Raw genomic sequence first — 14,144 nt, 5'->3', positions numbered from 1 at the left:
TGATTGTGCCCACAAATCCCAGGACTAAATGCTCCAAATAAAAGATTGGTACCTTAATTTTTCTTGCATTTAGCTCAGTCTGAAGCCCTGTTGCAGATGACTTCCAATTTCAACCATTATCACAGAAAAACCTTTTATTAGCCTGCCTTGCCAGCTTCCCCATGATCCATTAGCCACTTACAAGCTGCAGAGCACCAGGCAAACACTGCTTTGAGTTACAGATGCTGGAGCAAAACACACCTTCAGGAAAAGAAATCTGGAAGATGTAGCTGTTTCAGTCCTGGGAGGATAATTACATTTTACTGAGTGCCTAACACAGTCCTTGAAGCAGGAGCCAATGACCACTTCAATCTGAATGCCCTTATTTGTAGGCTACAAAACCAAAATCTCTTGCCCGCCCACCCACCCTTCCCCTAGTGTCACAATTAATGCATTCTTTTCTCAGCCTCATCCCAGCTCCAAGAGCTAGATCTGAAATACAGAAGGCCAGGACAGTACCCCTCCAAAGTCTAAGTAGACTGATGGCTAGGAAAACCTACAACCAAAAAGGAATCAGTCTGCATCTCCTTACTACCTCCACGGGTGCTCCAACAGCCTGGCTATCTCAAATACAGGCTGTAAACACTGCTCAGTATCCCTGGGAATAAAAATTGCAGCTGCTCAGTGTGCACACCTAACACAGCTCCCAGGAGAGGCAGGAAGGCAAGGCACGGCTCAGCCCTACCATTTCCAAGGGTTAGTGGTGGTACCTCCCTACCCAGCCTGCTGGAGCACCATCTGTCCTGCACAGTCCTTCATGGCCACTCCACTGTGGAGCAGTTACATACCTTCACACATAACCCGAGTGCTACATAGCCCTGTTTCAGGGCCAGCCACCCTCACCTTAAGTGCTACACCACCCACGCTGCATGCATGATGCAGGGGACCTGAACTCAGTACTATAGCAGTCCACAATGTGTGCAGCACCTTAACGTCTCATTTCACAGTACAGAGTTTAGCGTCAAGCCTGCTTGACAGGTTGCCACCCCTGCCTTTGCCACCCAAGGCACTTAATCCCTTCCTCCCTACACCCACACCTCTGAGGCGCACATACCCGTCTGTTTGCCATGTGGTTGATGCTCACAAGATTGTGTGACATAATCTAGGTTAAAAGCCAGTTATTTTTAACCCAGTTCCCCCACTCACTGATCTAGCTCATCGCACAACACCACAACAATCGTATCAATACAGCTAGTGGGGCTGGGAGCCACAGACAAGCAGAGGGGAAGAACAGCTGGAGTTGAGAGAAATGTAGGGTTACTGCAGAGGCCATGAACTGTAGCTTCAGACATGACCAAGTGTCATGTCATGTACTTCTATCCACAGTATGTTTCTGCATCCCCTAGGAAGCCATATGACACGGGTGCAAAATACTGCACGATTTCAAAAATTTCATGACGAGACTACATATCAAGCAGGCTACCGAAAGCTTCACATCCCCGCAAAGCATCCATATAACCCAATTTCCTTCTGAATGCACCACTGCTGAGCTCATTGGAATAACCTGACCCAGGAATTATACCAACCCCTTCAGCTTAGCAGCATCACTGTTTCTTAGGTGACAAAGAAGAGCTTCACAGAGCAAGATCCTGACACCACTGCAGTCTTCGCTGCAGGATTCCAGTTCCCACCTCCTGCTGAGGCAGGATTTCACACACCATTTTTCTGCTATAGGGAGGAGTGCTGGAAGAAAACAACAGGGTTTCAGGAAACACATGCAAGTCTCTGCTGCAATACATGTAACCCACAACAGCCGAGTACCTTAGGAACATTAGAGCTGCTCTCTGCACCACAGTGCAATTTACCTGCTTTACCCTTTTTCTCCCTAAGATACAGGGTAGTTTCTTCTAATGAACCAGCAGCCAGAAATTAAATTTACATCTCTGCCTATTTCTACAAAGTTCTCTTGCAAGTCAGCAATTTTCCTAATTTAGAGTAATCCACTAATTAGTAAACCCTCAAGTTCCAGAGGCTGTTTCTGAGAACTCCAGCAGAAGAAACTAAGGTCCTGCATTTTAGACATAGTCAGTAGCAATAAATTTACCAGTCAGAGGTCCATACCTCCACTGAAAAAATATTTTGGGATCCACAGACAAGGTTTAAAACCCCTGGTTTTGAGTAAACAAATCCAAGATCTGTGCTAGTGGTAAACTGGGTTGCAAATTGATCTCGGCGTCTGGCTGAGATCTCTAGCTTTCTGATGTCAGTTTCTTTACTGCTTAGATATTTAAAGAGAAGTTTCCTCTTTAACTGTCCATGCTACAACTTCATTTTCTTCATACAACTCTTAACCTAACTTTCTTGCTAATTCAGTGCTGCAGAGATCAGTGCCCAGGCAGCTCGCAAACTGGATGGATATAAATACTGGGGACCGTATCAGGGATCTCGGCATCATTTCTAATTTAACTGTTTGATTCATTTGGCCAAACAAGCTAAAAGTAGCTATTCAGAAAGTTTGAACTCCCCCTGCACAATACTGTCACAGAAGAGCAGTTTGGATTCTGGCCGTTCATCCCTGTAAGTCAAGCAGAGGATGAATGTCCATGCTAGAGATGCTAATCATGTTACTTAACAGTGTCACACTTCCAGCATCTTCCTATTATGCTCCTTGAACACAGTATCACCACACCAATGAAGGCAGCAGCTTGAACTCACTACTTGCCTTAGATCCTAAGTGAGCCAACAACAAAAGACTGAAAGTAAATAGCGAATTTGCTCACATCCCAGCTTTATTCTCCTCCATGCTTGCAGCCCAGTTCTGTGGCTACACCAATAACTCATCCACAAGCACACATTCTCAGAAGCAAACAGACAACAGTCACTGCATGTGGCCAGAACAGTGTTAGGTATTACATTAAGGCAAGGCCACATTCAGAGCAAGTCCTAGAACAGCTCATCTCTAACCTACCAGGCAATGCAACCGCCCAGTACACAAGCACTGGTTGCTTTGCTGCTCTCTGACTCTCAGGCAGCCCGTTGCCAGGGACAAGAAACCCCAAAAAGCAGCAAATCTGGCAGAGCTTTCCCAGGAAGAGAAAGGATGCTGCAGGGAAAGACAGACTCAAAATTGATAGAGAAAAACGGGCCACAGAAAGGACAGTACCCAATCCTAATATGGATCAAGTGAAATCAGGTATTGGAAGCTAGTGCTCAGTACTCAAAAGTTTTAGCCAGAATTACTAATCTAGTGCTAATAATTTGAAAAAGCACAGATGTCCACTGCTGTGTACCAGCCTGTGGACACTGTTTGCACAAGCAGAAATTTAATCTCAAAAAATTAATGTGGGCAAAGGGAAATATTCCTGCTTACCAATTAAAAAGTCATTTGCATAACCACCATCTGGAATTAAAGTACTTTCCCCCCCCCTTAAAGTATATTAAGAGACTTTCCCTCCATGCACAATGGATGTGCCTTCAATGGCTGTTGCCTTTATCTTGTGAGTCAGATACTGAATGATCTCTACTTACCACTCTAAATCAACTCTGAATATACCCTTTGATAGGGCTGTTCTTTCCCAATTGCTTTCATTACTGTTTGTCATCTGCTTCTGTCACTTACTCTGGATCTTGATTTGTGCTCTTCAACATAAACGCAGTTTTGCCATTGACTTCAGTAACATTAAAGTGGGAAAAGGCATTAGTCACAACACAGCATCATCCCACAGCATCAAATCACAGGGCCCAAGGACCACAAATGGTCCTTGCATCCAATTTATTTCTTATTTACAGTGGTGGAACCAAAAACTCAGGCCCTTCCTCCTCTCCCCCCTTCCAAGTACCTCTGTGCAATGAGAAACCAAACTCTGCATAATGTCCATCACAAGAGGGCTGACAGGTTATTCTGGGGGATACTGCAGATGAGGTATGTCCTGTAGGAAGGCAGTGAACACTAACTCTCCAGAGCACCCATGTCACACACTGCGAAAGCTTTATGCTCTGCTTTAACACACTCATTTACATTTCTGTCCTAAAAACTAATTTGTTTCTAACTTTTAGACTTTCAAATGTCTAAAATCAGAAAGGCTGTATTTACTGACTTAAGACCTCCTTTTATTATTACAGCCAAAAGACTTAAACATGGCCAGATACACATAGATTAAGCAGTACTTAATAAGCTACTGCTATATGGTCCATATATTCATACATTGCACACTACTTGTGTGATGAATTGTTGTAAAGGGTGTTTCCAGAAGTCAAGCCAGCTGCATAGTTATTACTTAAGAGCAGAATTCAGTAGCACAAGTCCTATTTAAACACCTAGGCATATATTGTTCTTTTCCGATAAAAATGGAGATGACTAAAAGATTTCAATAACTAAAAATACTTGAGCCTTCTGGAGACAAATTGAACTCAGAAATTCTTCTCCTCATCCAGATTTAAAAGAGTATTTCAAGAAAAAAAAAAAAAAGCCTTAATTATATATCTGCTCTGAACAGATATTAAGTATCTCATGGGCCTATTACAAAGAAGTCAGCTTGCGACAGTAGGTGACAGGGTACCTAGTCCATTGCAAGTCAGATATCATGAATGAAATGGTGCCTGAAGATTTTCATATGTGGTACATCAGCAGATTTTATCTAGGTGGTGTTCAAAACAATCTTTCTAGTTAAGGAAGTCACTGACAATTTCTTAAGTTCTGCAGAGAGAGGAGTGCTGCCCCACTGAGATACCTCGATAGCTTCAGATACTCTCAGAATGACAGGTATTACTTAAATAATAATTATTCACATTGTTGAATAAAAGCCTGTGTATAATTTTCAAATATAGTCACTTTTACTCATGCCATATATATATTGTGGATGCAAAACAATCCCAAGAGTGTATGAAGTCATCTTATGTCATCGGGTTTTACAAATAAAGAAGAAAAAGTTACTGACGCTCAGGTAACTTTGTCTAGAAATCTTGTGGTACAAAAAGCAGCAGAGTCAAGCCTCAAAACAGATACAGACTAAATCTAGAGACAAAACCAAAAATTGCATCACCTGAAACACTGCTATCCTTACTACTAGATTTAGAAGACAAAACCATACAAAATTAAAAATTAATATATTGAACTAAAAGTTAACATTGCTTTTCATGCTTTCCAGTACGCAAAAGAACTGTTATGCTCAGTATGTGTGTTATAAGCTATTCAAATAATGCATTTTTATTTTCTCTGTAGCCTAATTCTGAAACATATGTTAGATTTGATTTAGTGCACATTGACTAGATTACTGACATGGTTTAATTCATGTTATTTACAATTGGGAGAGCCTGACAATAAGTAAAAAACAAATTATACAAGTTTATTGCACCCTCCCTCTCACTTACACCAATGAGTGATTATGATGTGAGTTATAATCATGGAAGATTTAAAGAGATGGACAGACAACTGTGTTGCTGGTTCAGCATCCAGAAACACAACATATGCCCCACATACTGATGAGGGTACATTATGCACAGACACTGTTGTCCGCAAAGCGCTGGCATAACACTATACTGTGCTTCCCTGTCTTGAAGCTGATCTACATATCTGACTATGCAACTCATTTGCTCTCTGTCACCAAATGCTTTCAGTGGGGGTGGTGTGTCACACAAACAAAGAGCATGAACTGAGCAGATGGCTGCCGATTCTTAGAAGACAACATGTGTTCCTGTAGCTGGCACTCAAGATGCATTAAATATCATTTGATTTCACAGAAATTTGGTCTTGCACTGTTCATTAGGCTGCCATAGACATTTAGTACCTCACAGTTGGCCAGAAACAGCTTTATGCCACAGTTGCATTCCATAATCTCAATTTTCCTTTCCCTTATTCTCTTCCAAAACTATCCAGCTAACCTTAGTTGTCTGTAACACTGGAGTGAAGGGTGTAGAGCTATCACACAGCTACTTCAAACCCTGCAAATTCAAGTCAATGTGAAAGAAGTACTACCCTTTTTGGAAAGTGCTCATGCTAGAAATATCTAAGCCAGAGAACCCATAAGACAGTGCTTCTCTTAGAAGGGAAATGATTAGGCAATGTTTGACTTTCATTATTCATAGGAAAAAATTTGATTTAAAGGTTTGCACATGACCAGATTCAAGTTACATGATTTTTTTAAAAGGAGAGGAAACCAATTAATGTATATTAATATAACCTATTAATAGGTATCTACCTTAAACACTCACCATTCTAAAGTTATGACTTCAAGAACCTTCTGCTGAAGAACGTTACCTTTGGAACGTACCTGTGGAAAACTGATCCCGGAGAGGAGAGCTTTTCCTGTGGAAACTTGTTAATCTTAAAGAGCTTTTTAAATTAGCTTTTTTAATTAATTTATTTTTAAATGCACTCTAACACATTTGATTGATCATCACCTTTGTACTGAAACAAGGTACTGTATCTGAGGTTCACAGCCAGCACATTGGGAGTTTTCTAGAAAATCCAGTAATGCTTTTCAGAGAAAGATTCCCAGCCAGCTAGCTAGTCTTGGATTTGGCATAGTTATGAATCTGATGAGCTTCATTCAGAAATATTTCTTCCTTCACTGAGCTAAAGAGGCCATTCATTTCTCAGCCCCATCAAATAACCAGCTGATTTTATTATACTACCTACTGAACATTTCTGCTTCCCATCAGAAGTAAGCTTGCCACGGAAATAGATGCACTCAGTAAAAATCAGATGCATTGTCTAATGAGTCAGTTCACGGCCCATTACAGCTGATGCCCTACCTATCATTTCACATACTGAAACGCAAGGCATTTTGTGCTGAATATATTTAAGAATATAATACACAATCAAATCTGAATCCTGATTCACGGTAATAATGGAAGTATCCTTTTTAGTCATTTCACTCAATCTGCATACTAAAGACTCTTTTCAAGTTTTTCTAACAGTGAAGAGACATGGCCCCTCGGGGTAACACTTCAGTAAGCATATTCTGATACCAAAACCCAGTCCCAGCCACACAAACTGTCAAAAGGGTACAGAGGGAACAAGGACAGGGCTGCGTTTCCCCTGTCCAAGCCTGACTTCCCGGTTTTCCCTCAGGGACTGCTGCACAAGTATTTTCTCTGTTGTCTGAAGAGGTTTTTTCTCGCATCTACTAGCAGAGCCAGCTCGAGCTAGTACTGAGGTAGCTGCCAAGGCCATCGCTTAACTGGATCACAGACTGCAGTTCATTACTGAAACAAACATCACAAGCGAACTTGATAGATCAACTGTTTAGCTTGATGTATCCACTTCCCAAGCAGTTGTAGCTCTTCCCAAATTCACTGCATTGACTTTCTGACAACAGATGTCACTACTGGGAAATCATGATGAAGCAGCAGGTAAGAAAGGAAGAGTGCCAGATCAGCAACACCAATTCCTACACCACCTTGGAAATCATAGAAGTGTTTGGGAAGCTAACTGCTTTTCTAAAGAGAAAAAAATAATTAAAATATTGCTGGAAATAAAAGGCAAAAATCTCTCCTTACTTTCATGTAAAACAGCCTCATTTCAGGCCATGAGATCACATTAAATTCCTGCTAGGACCAGAAGTGTTCCTCAGGCCTCAAAAGCTCCATTACAGGGAAACTTGTAAACACTACCCCTTACTACATGGGCAGTGATTGCTGTAAAACTCTACATGAAAGAGACTGAAACAATTGCCCACCAGAGATGTGTTGCCAGGATGTGGCACAGTTCCAGACTGGTGCAAGTGCAGGGGTACATACTGCTCCATACTAGCCTGCAGATCAAAGCATACAACTTACAGGGGCAAGCAAGCCAAACCCAAGAAGGAAGACAAGGCTAAGTTGGAATTCAAATACACCTGAAAGCAATCATAAGGAATTTCATTTCCACTTTAGGGAGGGGAAGGATATACTTCAAAGACTGCTCAGCTTAACAGAAGGGAGGAAGGTTGTTACTATGCAAGATGTTTCATTAAAACAAGGGACACCTACACAACAAGCTTATTTGCACCTCTTTACCTAGCCTCTGCTGTAAATCCAAACTCAGTCCTGCCCGTACCTTAACTTCCAGCCCTAGCCTTCAGAAATTTATTTGATTCTGCTGCCTGATAAGCTCTTGCCATTATGCATATAAGTGAAAGTGATCTTCATTTCCATTCCTCTGACACAATGTCTTTTGTGTGGCCTGCTCATGCACCACTTGTTCCCTAATGCCTTAAATCAGCACAGAAAAGGCTTCCTCCCTTTCTAAAGTACCTTAAATAGAGTTACTCTTCTTACTTAAGAGGGGGCTATGTGAAAATTAAATGTCTATGAGTTAAGACCATATTCTAATCTTAATGCAATAATATTTTTCACTAAGCATAGATTTTAAATTGAGAGTATGGTAAATCAAGAAGCTAAATTGTCTCCTGTGCTTAACTATCCCCTGTTCCTCCAACCACTGAACAACCTCTTGTACCACAACTCCTGCCCCTGTACATGTTTACCAGATAGGCTAGGCCTGGATAGTCGGAATGCAAGTGTATACCCACCTAGCAACATTGCCGGGCCATTTTTAAAGACCTTCTGAAAATATGTTCTTAAGTAATTAATTGTATTTTTATGGTTTCTGTCTCTTCGCTGTCGGCTCAAAACCCTTTATTCTCAGGCCAGTAGGAGAGAAGTCAAGAGCTCTTGGACACAGGCTCCCTGCCACGCATAATGCCTGTAGGCGGCTCTTGCCTGCTCTAGGTCCTACCTGCCACCACCTGGTGTTGTCACAAATCCCTAGGGTTATCTAGGAGCAACACGACCTCTTCTGACCTCTTCCACCCTCACCACAGCCTCTCTGCAGAGAAACATCACTCATGTTAGGAAGAGATGTCACACATGAGTCCTGAGGTACTTCTCTCAGGTCACACCATCACTAGAAGAATTAACAAGATTTTATGGCTAAGTACAGGGACAACGGAAGGAAGTAGATCTGCTTCAATGATGTATCCAGTGGCCTGGAAAAATAAAGTGTTCCACACATACAGAAGGATATGCTGCATTTTTGTCATTATTGCAGTCCAATAAATGCAAAAAATACATTGCTTTTGCTGAAGTACCAGAGAGCCAAGTTAGAAAGAGTAATAGCTTTGTATAATGAGGTATTTACTATTCACATTAGAATAACCATATATCGAATAACCTTTTAGACAATAACGTTGTCTGTTCTGACAGACATGTTACCATCTCCTCATTGCCTGACTTGTTCATCAATTCCGAGAGCACCCAGCACAGCCTTGTACCACAGAACACTGATGTACTCTCTCATATCCAGTGTGGGTACAGGAAGCTTATTCACCACCTGGATATCATGGGATACCCTTTTATTCCCTCCAAGCCCACCTGCATAACATTAAAGCAGAGTGCCCAGACACCAACAGCCTCCAAGGACAGCGTTAGGGAGCCACTCACTCTCCTCTGAGCCCTTTACAAATGAGTCAAGAAGAAATAAGATTGGCCATCTTGATTTAGCTTCAGTAACCCTATGCAGAAGAACTGCTGGGAACACTTGAGATAATTGTCTTTAATTATAGAACAGAAGTACTAACCAAATAGTTACAAGGGACTTTTTTTAAAAAACACAAACCATTTTAAATGCATCATCTGCCTGTGTAGTTAGCTCATCTTTCTCCAAAATTATGTTTAGATTCTTCATTTTTTCCATATCACCTTCCCACAGGGATAAATTCAGCAGCTACCCAGCAAGCTGTTACATGTTGCCTGTGCACTTAAGCTAAGAAAATCCAAGGTTTACATGTGAGAATAATTAATGCCCAATTTATTGTTTTAGCCAGGAGTTCTAGATTATAGGGACACACATTCATGGTGGTCAGAGCAGTCAATAGGACTTCAGCTGTGAGCCCATGCACACACATTTTCTCAACACCTCCTATGGAGACACTTAAAAGAATATGAGGAGCTATTACTAGACACTGTACCAAGGTCTGAAGCCTACAGTGAGGAAAAAGTCCAATCAATTTCTTGATACAATTTAAGAAATCTAAGTACAGTTTACAGGCTCTGCCACAGCTAAAGCCAGCAATTGTGAAGCATTAAATTACAGAATAATTCTTTATTCAGATAGGAGTAACAAAGATAAATGGCTGGTTTCCACTCAGAGAAAAGCACTTACCCAAATTATTCATTATGAAAGGACTAATTAAGCAACAGGGAGCCTGATCACCTACAGGTTCTGAATGAGACAGAAGTGAGGAGACAAGAGCTCACCTGTGCGAGAGGGTTGAGAGGTCAGGGCAGCCATGGCTATTTCAGGGAGAAAAAGAAGGCAGAGACATAGACACTTTCTGCAATTCATCTGCAACTCCAGGCACAGGATGGGCCTGCCACTAGATACTCCAAAGGACTCCACATTGAGCCCCAACAAGACTTAAAAACAGCAAGGGAACGCATACAGATTTTTCTGTCCGTACATATGTGTGTGAGGAGCAATCGACTCCAAAGCCTCTCCCTACCTGCAGGAGATTTACCTGAGCTGTTGCACATCCCCAAAGAGGTGGGCGTAAGCAGGCTCAGGCGCGCAGAGCCCAGCAGGAGAGCATGGCCCTGGTACCGGGCAGCCCACAGCAGTGAGCCAGTGTGCTACAGCACTGACAGGAGCCAAACACCCTCCCAGCAGCAGAGCACCCGTGGGGCCTGAGCCCCGCACCATGACACCCTGGATGAACAACACCCTCCTGCCATTTGGCTGCAGCCAACAGCCCAGGGGCCCTGGCGCTCCAAAGGGGCCCCTCACAGCCTCCGAGCTGTTCCTTAAGACACAGCTGGGGTTCCCCCAGCAGCAGCAACCGCTCGGCCACCTGCCAGCGGCCTCCCATGGCCAGGCAACCAGCTCAGCCTCACAGCACAGCTCAGCCACCCTGGGCTCCCAGCCGGCACAGCCCTTCCCCACACATCTCCTTCCCCCTCTGGAGCCCCCATGACTATGGTTTTGTGCCATATTAATTCTTTTTTAACAACTCCCCAGACAAATTTCCTTCAAGCCTCAGCCCCTCCAATTACCAGCCCAAAACAACATTCCCAGAGCCCTGCTGCCACCAGGTCGAGCAGACCGGTGGCACTCATCTCCTCAGCACAGTTTGGCAGACGCACTCCCAAACACACGCCACCTTCACCCACAAACCCCGCCAAAACAGTGGCTGCCCCCAGCCCTGCCCGCCCTCCCCCAGCAGCTCACCTCCACCAGCCCTGAGGGACCCCAGGAGCTGCTCCTCGCACAGCCACATCTTCTGCACGGCACACAGCCACCCGCGTCACTCCTGAGTCTCATTTCTTGCTTCACTGCACTCAAGAGCCTCCTTGGTCCCAGCTGACACTCTTCAATGCACTTTGTCAACTCTTTACACTAAAGCACACCTCCTACAGCGCGCCTGAGCACGGTGGCCTCACCACCTCTCTCCATTAACCTGGGCATGGCAAGGCCTCAGAACTGCAAAGTGCTTTTTGCTCAGTCTTCATCCTACAGACTTGCAGCAGCTCTGGGGCTACAGCAAAGCAACCATAGGCACCCAGGGGCTGTATCAGTCCTTCCCTTCAGAGAGGCCTCAAGCAAACCCACACTACTCCACACAACAACCCCCAACCCCACAAAAGGCACAAAGCCCACCCCACCCCGCCTCAGCCAGCTGCGCCCACGGGGCTGCCCCGAGCCACAGGGCCAGCCCAGGAACAACAGGCACCTGAGGGCCCCGTGCCCAGCAGGACACAGGCACCAACACAGGTAAAAGGTGGAGAGCAGCCTAGCCCCATGCAACCTGGGAGGACAGGGAAGGCTTCTGCTTGTATCCCATTTTCCCAAGAAATGGTTACCTTTCTGGGAAGTGAAGGGGTTTAGCAGCTCATCTCCTCAACTGCTTTCAGGTGTCCCCATTCTACATCAGGTGTCAGCATTCCCAATTAGCACCTGCCGAGCACTGCCTTATGAAACTCGGTGGTTAGGCCTCTGGTGTGGCGTCAGATAAGGCACTTTCTATTTAAAGCAAAATAACACAGAGGGGGCTCACGCTTGCATGAGTTGTGCCCTGCAGTGAGCTCTCTTGGGTTACAACAATGCAGCAGGTACCCTCTGGGCAGTAGCCGCAACATTACACTTTCCTACTGTATGTTTTTATCTCTGCTCAGCATGAAAGAATATGCAATTAGAGACCAGATGTTAAATTCTTACAAAATCAAAGCGTTATAGTCAGTGCTGGCTGTTTGTGCTCACTCCTGTACTGGAGCAGAAAAGTGCAAATAACTGTTTCCCACCGCTTACTCTTCAACATTGTACCAAACCCACTTTGAAACAGGTACTTTTTACCACAGCTAGCTCTGATGCTTGGAGCTGGAGCTATAGCCAGCAAAGCAGGTAAAAAGCATGTAAAGCCATAGAGGTCAGCATGCTGCAACCCCGAGCTCTGCTCTGGCAGCCAGACCTTTTTCACTGCTTCATGGGTTGAAGGACCCCAAATGTCTCCAACCACCCCAGTATGGCATTGGCAGGGTCCGACGTAGCTGCTGGATCATTTAGGTTGGAAAAGACCTTTAGGATGATCAAGTCCCACTGTAAACTTAATGCTGCCAAGTCCACCATTAAACCATGTCCCTAAGTGCCACATCTACACGTCTTTTGGATACCTCCAGCAGTGGTGATTCAACCACTTCCCCGGGCAGCCTTTTTCAGCACTTGACAACCCTTTTGGTGAAGAAATCTTTCCCAATATCCAATCTAAAACTCCCCTGGTGCAATCTGAGGCCATTTCCTCTTGTCCTATCACTTGTTGCTTCAGAGAAGAGAGGGCAAGAAGATATAAAGGTGCCCTGAAGAACAAAACAGGTCACCACTTGACCAACTAAGTTAGTACACTTAAGAACACTGCTCACTGAGTGTGTAAGATGTCTGATTTTAATATATCAACTGAATAATGTGAGATCTGAAGGGCTGAACCCAGAATGGTACAGCAAGCATCCACACAAGCCATCAGTTGCAAATAAGCAAATACTGAAAGCCACCAGAAGTGATTCTGGAAGTTATATAAACACTAAATAGGTCCCTTTTCCATTTTACGTCTCCCATGATAAACTGTTATGATACATGCACATGGCTTGAAACAGATAATTACTGATAATCCTGACTGGTGGGAGAAGGAACCATCTGGCAGATGTAAAATAAGGTGGTACCAAGAATTCAGCAGACTAGGGGGCTTCTTGAGAATTTATGCGTACAGGTCTGAAGAAAGGAATATTTAGACAAAAGGTCAGCTCTTATATTTCCATCTATACCCAAAACAAACTGGAACACCAAAAGCATCCAAATAATTAAGAAAATGACTCCTGTTTGAAATTAATATTAAATTACGAGTAAAACCATTGAATCTAAAACTGTGTTAGAAGTGAGGAATTCTTTCTGCACATCATGATTAATCACAAATGGTTACAGCACACAGCATCAGCACATTTTATCTTATATCCTTCAGGTTTCTATCCTCTCTGCTTTTAACATGCAAATGCCTTTACTCCTCCTCTCCTGACCTTGCTGTGTGGTATCATTTGTTTCTTTCACTTTTCCTTAACAATATTTCTTTCTTCCTATAGCAGAGAAAAAGCAACTTGCAATAGACTCCGCATTGTATTCCTTTCCTTTCTTCTAAGTGAATTTCTTTTCCCTCTGCTCTCTACTTTATCACTCCTGGGTAAACAAGGGACATTGCAGGATGCAGCATTCTAATTGTAAATCTGCGTTTTTTCACTGAGATCGCTATTCATTAGCCATTTTGCTGCTGACCCTTCGCAACAGCTGAGCTGCAGCCAACATCTATTGCATTTAAGGGGAAATAAGGACATGACCCATATCCACAGGCATAGGCAAAACACAAAATTAAGGAACAATAAATTTACGTAACATAATCAGTGATTTGCGGCCAGTTTTGCAGAAGCATCATGGTTCACCATGAGGACTGTCAAGCACTGCAACAGGTTGTTCAGGGAGACTGTGCAGTCTCTGTCTTTGGAAGTTTCCAAGACCCTCCAGGATAAAGAGTGGAGCAACCTAGTTTGATCTCATAAGCTGACCCTGCTTTGAGTAGGAAGCTGGACCAGAAATCTCCTGAGACTCCTTCCAAAATGAATTTATGAGGCCATGATTTTCAGAGGCACCC

The sequence above is a fragment of the Falco cherrug genome, chromosome 11 (assembly GCF_023634085.1).
Source record: "Falco cherrug isolate bFalChe1 chromosome 11, bFalChe1.pri, whole genome shotgun sequence".
Taxonomy (NCBI): domain Eukaryota; kingdom Metazoa; phylum Chordata; class Aves; order Falconiformes; family Falconidae; genus Falco; species Falco cherrug.
This window is presented reverse-complemented; position numbering follows the sequence as displayed.